We start from the raw sequence: 8,101 nt of genomic DNA on the forward strand, positions 1-8,101 counted from the left end.
AAAAGACTTATAACCCTTAAGTGGAAGCAACACTTTCAGGATCAGAGAGTTCTGGAAACCATAAATAGACTGGCTGGAGAAATTTCTTCAAGAGAAGAAGAATTATATAGGCATCAACCTAAGACTTCAATACCCATAAACGACGAGACCAAGAGCCGGACCAGCAGTATAAATGTCAGACGCAGTGAAAGATTAGCAGCTTCTCAACGTGGAGTGTGGAAACCCGATAGTCAGGAACATTCCCAGGACTTAAGATATTATGAGGATGGTCCAACTTATATCAACAGAAGAACCTATTACATCAAGACATTGAGAGGAAAAACAGAGATAAATCATTAAGAGCAGTGTTAACAAGAAGTAAACTATTGGATAGGACTGGTCAGTGTGGAATAAGAAGAGGATGTTCAGTGCTGAGGACCTTTTGTGAACTACATCATTCCCTCTAAGTGTGGTAGTGAGTCGTTGGAGACGAGTGCTGTAAGAGTGCATCAGGAGTGCTTCAGGAAACTGGGCCGATCTTGCTGGACTTTCCCTGGACCAGTATGCTGCTAGAAGAACGTATGGGAACAGCCACTCTTCTGGTTGTCCCTTCTAAAACATCTCGAAAATCTTTCTACAAAGAAACTGGTCTAAGGACCATCTTCCATGAGAAATTCATTGGAAATATTGGTTTATTTCCTAATTATCATTCATACTTATACTATGTACTGATCTTATTATATTATTATTATATTATATATTATTGAGAGTGTCATGTTATTGTATATTTTCATTACATATTATTCATTTTATTTTTATCTATTATTGTTCTTATCTTCATTATACATTTTCTCTCCTTTTCTTGGACTTGATGGCTTCAAAGTCAAGAGTTAGCCAGAAATTAATACTGGTCTAAGGACTGGCTGGAATGGAATAGAATAAGAAGTGGGTGTCAACGTCGAGAACTGTTGTGAACTACAATATTATCCTTAACAGTTGAAGTGATTGTGTCGGTGATGAGTTCTTCAAAAATTTGGGACTAGGCCGAATTTGGGACTGGGCCTGTCTGGACATTTCTTGGACCTGTGTGCAGCAGGAAGAATGGGGATGGGAACTGCCATTCTTCTGGTTGTCCCTTCTAAACAATTTACAAGTATTAATTCTTAAAAGGAATTGGTCTAAGGACCATCTCACATGATAAATCTTTGAAACTTTGGAGCTTTCCTGAATCTGAATTATATCGAATTATATTATATTATATTATGGTTTTTTGCTTGATATTTCATTTATCTATTTCATATGTTCTTCCTTCTTTTATTTTATATTGATATATTTTATCTCATCTTTTATTCTATATCTTATTGTTGTGTTGTCTACTAAAATATCTATTCTTTTAATACTCTCTATCTAGTGTTGGAAATACACCTTGGTGTAATCTTCAGGTACCAAGGTGATTAATCCTCTCCTTCTCCTTTTTACACCCTAATCCTTCTGAGGGGCACGACCGCTCCCAGCTAAAAGTGCAAGAAAGAACTGCAATCTACGGGAACTACGCTGGGAGAGAAGGTGTGATTGTGAGTGAGGTGAGAGGTGGATGGAGGACCTCGTCCCCCGTGCCCCTCAAAACCTGTCCCTACCTACTGTCTAGCGAAACCACAGCCAAGGGAACGGGCTTGGAGAATGTCAGCGGGGAAAGAAGACCCTGTTGAGCTTGACTCTAGTCTGCCGCTGTCGGGAGACGTGACGAGGTGTAGCATAAGTGGGAGGGCTCCTTCGGGTGCCCGCCGGTGAAATACCACTACTCTCACTGTTTCCTGACTCACCCGGTTGGGCGGGACGCGGGCGTCGGGGTTCCCCATCCTCGTCGCACGCCGTTCGCGAACCAAGGCCCCTGCTACTGGCCGGCCGGACCGGACTCCTGGTCCGTGCCGGACAGGGGGCCGACCCGATCCGGGGACAACGGCAGGTGGGGAGTTCGTCTGGGGCGGAACATCTGTCAAAGGATAACGCAGGTGTCCTAAGGGCGGCTCACCGAGGCCAGAAACCTCGGGTAGAGCGAAAGGGCAAAAGCCGCCTTGATCCGCACCCTCAGTACGGGTGGGACCCGGGAAACCGGGGCCTATCGATCCTCCCCGTCCGAAGGATCTTCGGCGGGAGGTGACAGAAAAGTTACCACAGGGATAACTGGCTCGTGGCCGCCAAGCGTTCATAGCGACGCGGCTTTTTGATTCTTCGATGTCGGCTCTTCTTACCGTGGGGACGCAGCGCTCCCCAAGCGTATGATTGTTCACCAACCAACAAGGAACGTGAGCTGGGTTTAGACCGTTGTGAAACAGGTTAATTTTATCCTCCTGGCGTTTAGAACGCGGCCAAGGTAATCCTGGTTAGTACGAGAGGAACCCCAGGTTCGGACCAATATTACCGCGCTGGTTCGATCGAACCTTGGTGCGAAGCTACGTCCGACGGCTGAAGCCTGATCGTCTCTAAGGCCGAAGCTGTGCCCGGAGCTGCGTGACCGTGGGTCCCTGCACTCTGAAAGGCAGAACCACCAACGCTGGACCCCCTCACGGGGGACCGGTAAGGCGGGGAGCCACCAAACGGGTGGGGAAACTCACCCAAGGCTCCCCGCGAGTAGTGCCATCGAGACTCCGCCCACTTGCCCCACTGACCGAGGTCTTTGGGATTCTAGATGGGGATTCACGGGGTAATCAAGCACTCGGACGTAGGGACCCTTGAACCACTCGTAGACGACTTGAGTATCTGGCGGGGCGTCGTGAGCGGTGAAGCCTCCGTACGGTGGCGACCCGTTGAAAGGCAGCCCTCGCTTGCAGGTTCGTGCTGTCGGCTGCACGGCACCTGATTAAAGCAAGCAAGCAACTCCTATTCTCTGTTAGGAGGACCCTTCCGGGACCTTCGCCGGGAGTCCAGACCCCGGTTTCGACCGGGGGAGGACACCCAAACCGGCAGCCGGCACTACGCTGGTGGGTGGTGCCGGCCACCGGGGCTTCCAGCATTTGGCGGATAGCTGGACTTGGGGTTTATCACCCAGCCGACCAAAAGACTGACGACCCAGGTTAACCTGGGAGTGCGGAAACGCTTGGAGAATGTCAGCGGCGGGGAAAGAAGACCCTGTTGAGCTTGATTCTAGCCTGCCGCTGTCGGGAGACGTGACGAGGTGTAGCATAAGTGAGGGCTCCTTCGGGTGCTTCCAAACCGGCGGCATTCACGCAAGTGTTCGCCGCCGGGGCTTCCGGCATGTGGCGGATAGCTGGACTTGGGGTTTTTGGGTCCGTGTACGGCACGGGACCCTACAACCCAGCCGACCAAAATACTGACACCCCAGGTTAACCTGGGAGTGCGGAAAGGCTTGGACAATGTCAGCGGCGGGGAAAGAAGACCTTGTTGAGCTTGACTCTAGCCTGCCGCTGTCGGGAGACGTGACGAGGTGTAGCATAAGTGGGAGGGCTCCTTCGGGTGCCCGCCGGTGAAATACCACCAATCCCGACGGTCGGCTCTTGCTGTAGAGCACTGGAAATTGGCGTTGATGGTGCTTGGTGGAGGTAGGAGATATGCGGATGATTCTGCAATGAATAGCAATCGGTGCAGGGTAGCCGAGTGCTGGGCTGAAGAGAGTGTCGTCTTTAAGACATACACTTGCGGAGCTTGAGACTCTAGTCTGCACGTGCCTGCCTCCTTGAATCGAGCCTTCGAGGACGGGACCTATATAATAGGAGCTTGAGTTGGCTGCATTCAAGTATGACGCCCTGGAACTCGTCGGCAATCTTCCGCAGCTCACCGCCTTCACATCGAGCTGCTGCCAGCGACGTGGAGAGTCACATCCAAGTAATGTTCAGCACCGACGCGGGGGAAAATTATTCCCCCGCAGTCACATCCATCGGCAGCGCAGGTGCGCGCAATGTTTCCACCGAAGTGGAGAGTCACAGCCAGGCCAAGTGTAGCAATAGAACCTGATTGAAACAAGCAACTCCTAGAGTAGGAGGGCCTCCACCCGGGGCTCTCCGCCGGAAGTCCAGACCCCGGCCGGTCTCGGCCGGCTGGGGGAGGACTTCCAAACCGGCGGCCGGCACGCATGTATCGGTCGACGGGGCTTCCAGCATGTGGCGGATAGCTGGACTTGGGGTTTTTAGGGTATCCCGTGACTTGGTTGCCCTACGACCCAGCCGACCAAAAGACATGCATCCCAGTTTAGCTCGCTGTAGAGCACTGGAAATTGACCGGCACTTGTAAATGTGCCGGCAGATAGAGGTGTCTTGTGCAGTTAGGTTGAGCTTAACTGTAGAGCACCGGACCAAAAGCACGTTAATAATGATTGAAATTGACCGGCACTTGTGCCGGCCAGCATTCAACCGTATATCGGTTGATTGAGCTTAAGACTCTAGTAGTCGCATTTAATGAAAGTGCATGAATGAATGAATGCAATGGAGTAGGAGGGCTTCCACGCGGAGCTCTCCGCCGGAGGTTCAGACCCCGGCCGGTTTCGATCGGCTGGGGGAGAACTTCCAAACCGGCGGCCGGCACGCATGTATCGGTCGCCGGGGCTTCCAGCATGTGGCGGATAGCTGGACTTGGGGTTTTTAGGGTATCCCGTGACTTGGTTGCCCTACGACCCAGCCGACCAAAAGACATGTATCCCAGTTTAGCTCGCTGTAGAGCACTGGAACTTGCAAATGTGCAGTTAGGCACTTGTGCCGGCCAGCAATCAACCGTATATCGGTTGATGGAGCTAAAGACTAGTCGCATTTAATGAAAGTGCATGAATGAATGCATGAATGAAAGTCAAGCTGGGAATGAAACAAAGGAAGATGATAGTGTGTCACTGCCACGTTGCGTTGCTTGGACAAGTTTGTTGGGAAGATTTATTCTCCCAGAATTGTTGCCTTTAACGGTAATCTCTGGAGCAAAAGCCGAATAGAAAGTAAAGCTGGGAAGCTTTATTCTCCCAGAACTTTTACCTTTGACGGTAATCTCTGGAGCAAAAGCCGAATAGAAAGTAAAGCTGGGAAGAAAACTGAGGAGGAGAATTGTTTGTGTGTGTGCCTTTGCAACATTACCGTCCTTTTAGAAGTTTGTGGAGAAGCTTCATTCGCCCAGAACTTTTACCTTTAACGGTAATCTCTGGACCAAAAGCCGAATGGAAAGTCAAGCTGGGAAGAAAACAGAGGAGGATGATATTGTGTCACTGCCGCATTGCGTTGCCTGTACAAGATTCTTGGGAAGCTTTATTCTCCCAGAATTTTTGCCTTTAACGGGAATCTCTGGAGCAAAAGCCGAATAGAAAGTCAAGCTGGGAAGAAAACGTCGGAGGAGGAGATTTGTGCGGGTGTCACTGCCACATTGCGTTGCTTGTACAAGTTTGTTGGGAAGCTTTATTGTCCCAGAATTTTTGCCTTTAACGGCAATCTTTGGAACAAAAGCCGAATAGAAAGTCAAGCTGGGAAGAAAACAGAGGAGGATATTATTGTGTCACTGCCACATTGCGTTGCTTGTACAAGTTTCTTGGGAAGCTTTATTGTCCCAGAATTTTTGCCTTTAACGGCAATCTCTGGAGCAAAAGCCGAATAGAAAGTCAAGCTGGGAAGCTTCATTCTCCCAGATCTTTTACCTTTGACTGTAATCTCTGGAGCAAAAGCCGAATAGAAAGTAAAGCTGGGAAGCTTTATTCTCCCAGAACTTTTACCTTTGACGGTAATCTCTGGAGCAAAAGCCGAATAGATAGTAAAGCTGGGAAGAAAACTGAGGAGGAGAATTGTTTGTGTGTGTGCCTTTGCAACATTACCGTCCTTTTAGAAGTTTGTGGAGAAGCTTCATTCACCCAGAACTTTTACCAGAACTTTTACCTTTAACGGTAATCTCTGGACCAAAAGCCGAATGGAAAGTCAAGCTGGGAAGAAAACGGAGAAGGATATTTGTGTGTCACTTCCACATTTCGGTGCTTGTGCAAGTTTGTGGAGACGCTTTAATCACCCAGAGTTTTTACTTTTGACGGTAATCTCTGGAGCAGAAGCCGCATTGAAAGTCAAAGCTGGGAAGAAAACGGAGATGGATATTTGTGTGTCACTGCTGGTACAAATTTGTGGGGAAGCTTTATTCACCCAGAACTTTTACTTTTGACGGTAATCTCTGGAGCAGACCCCGCATTGAAAGTCAAAGCTGGGAAGAAAACGGAGATGGATGTTTGTGTGTCACTGCCACATTGCGGTGCTCGTACAAGTTTTTGTGGAGAAGTTGAACGTCATTTCTTACTGTGCTGTCGCTTTTGCAAGTTCCGAGTTTTTTATTTTTTTTTATTTACTTGTTGTAAGTTTTAGACTACATCTGACAATCGTTTTCCCAAGGTGCATAGATAGCATTTTTAAGCTGAAAGTAGATTTCATCACTGTAATTTTTTTGCGAAGGAAAGTTGTGCCGGCAGAGATATCTTGCTGTAGAGTAGATACTTGTGTAGGCCGGCAAAGACACAACAGAGTGTCTTAGCTTGGATGTGGTTGAAGAGAGCAATCCACATTCGAAGCCAAGCTGGGAGGAAAGTGGACGAGAGGCGTGTATCCCAGCTTTCAACAAAATATATGTTATCACTGAATGCAAAGTGAGGTTAACTCTCCCACCTCCGTTGTTGATGGTGCTTGGCCGAGGAGTTTGTGGAGATGCTTTATTCTCCCAGCACGGTTACTTTTAACGGTGATCTGTGGAGCAGAACCCTGATACGCACCCACTTATTGTATAATTTTACGTGTTTAAAATGTTATTTGTCTATTATGACGTAATTTGTTTTGTTCAATTGGGTAGTCTCTTATGGTTATGGACTAACCTGAAAACATTGGATTGGATTGATTTGGTGTTTTAAGTCCACTTTATGCACAGTAAGGCTAATCAGGACTGGACCTACAGTGTTAAGTGGGATCCGAACCACTTGTGCCTCCACCGGGTATCGAACCCGGGACCCCTTGATTACAAGGCGACGACGCTACCACTGCGCCATCGGGGAGGCTGAAAACATTGGATTGTGGGTTGTGAGGTGAGAGATATGATGGATGTTTCTGGAATAATGGAAGTGATTTTGGAAATGTGAATGTGGTAATTTGTGTAGTGAAGAACAATTATGATCTAAATACACTTTTGTTTCTAATAAGGAGTTTAATTGTGAGTTCAAGTCTAATATATTAACATTAACTGACTTCTAATTATATTTTTGTGTGCGAGAGTTGGTAAGCTTTACGTAAGCATATCCTTATCGGTTTTCCCACAACCTGAGGGCTTCATGGTAGGCTGATAAGTCTCAGGCTCGCAGTTGAGCAATAAATGTAAGTAGTTCCCTTGAGAATTATCCGGGGAACGTAGCAGGTGTAAACTTTTTGGCGCCGCAACGCGGGACTCGATAAATGTGTTTGAGTAGGGTATGCAGAAGCATAATTTAAGAAGTGATCGTCGTAAGTTAAAAATGGATACTTTAAGTTGCTGTTCCGATAAAGGGAAAGCTGACGATGAAGAGGTTGAGTGCAACGATTGTAAACGAAGCTTCCACTTACGTTGTGCTGGTTATCCTTTGCCAAAATCGCAGTATAAGGGGGAAGAATTGAAATGTCTTATTTGTAAAGAGAAGGGTAACAAAGGAAGTCCTTGTTTGGAACAGTTGTTTCAAACCCTGATGGAGAAAATGGAAATGGGAAGAAAAGAAGATAAAGAGGAACAGGAAAGGATAAGAAATGAACAAGAAAGAATCAGAAGAGAAGATAAAGAGGAACAGGAAAGGATAAGAAATGAACAAGAAAGAATCAGAAGAGAAGATAAAGAGGAACAGGAAAGGATAAGAAATGAACAAGAAAGAATCAGAAGAGAAGATAAAGAGGAACAGGAAAGGATAAGAAATGAACAAGAAAGAATCAGAAGAGAAGATAAAGAGGAACAGGAAAGGATAAGAAAAGAAGATAAAGAGGAACAGGAAAGGATAAGAAATGAACAAGAAAGAATCAGAAGAGAAGATAAAGAGGAACAGGAAAGGATAAGAAATGTTCCTTGGTAAAGGTAGAAATTAAATATTTAGGACATCTTGTTTCTGGACAATATATACGAATAGATCCGCGGAAGGATGAAGCCATTACGA

The 8,101-nt window shown here is 47.0% G+C and overlaps 1 pseudogene; it reads left to right on the forward strand.

Annotated features, from left to right (window-relative positions):
- The first annotated feature begins 1,546 nt into the window (after window positions 1-1,546).
- On the forward strand, window positions 1,547-2,814 carry LOC145978481 (large subunit ribosomal RNA; annotated as a pseudogene).
- The last annotated feature ends 5,287 nt before the right edge of the window (window positions 2,815-8,101 follow it).

Source organism: Lepisma saccharinum, chromosome 24 (assembly GCF_977018435.1).
Source record: "Lepisma saccharinum chromosome 24, izLepSacc3.1, whole genome shotgun sequence".
Lineage (NCBI taxonomy): Eukaryota > Metazoa > Arthropoda > Insecta > Zygentoma > Lepismatidae > Lepisma > Lepisma saccharinum.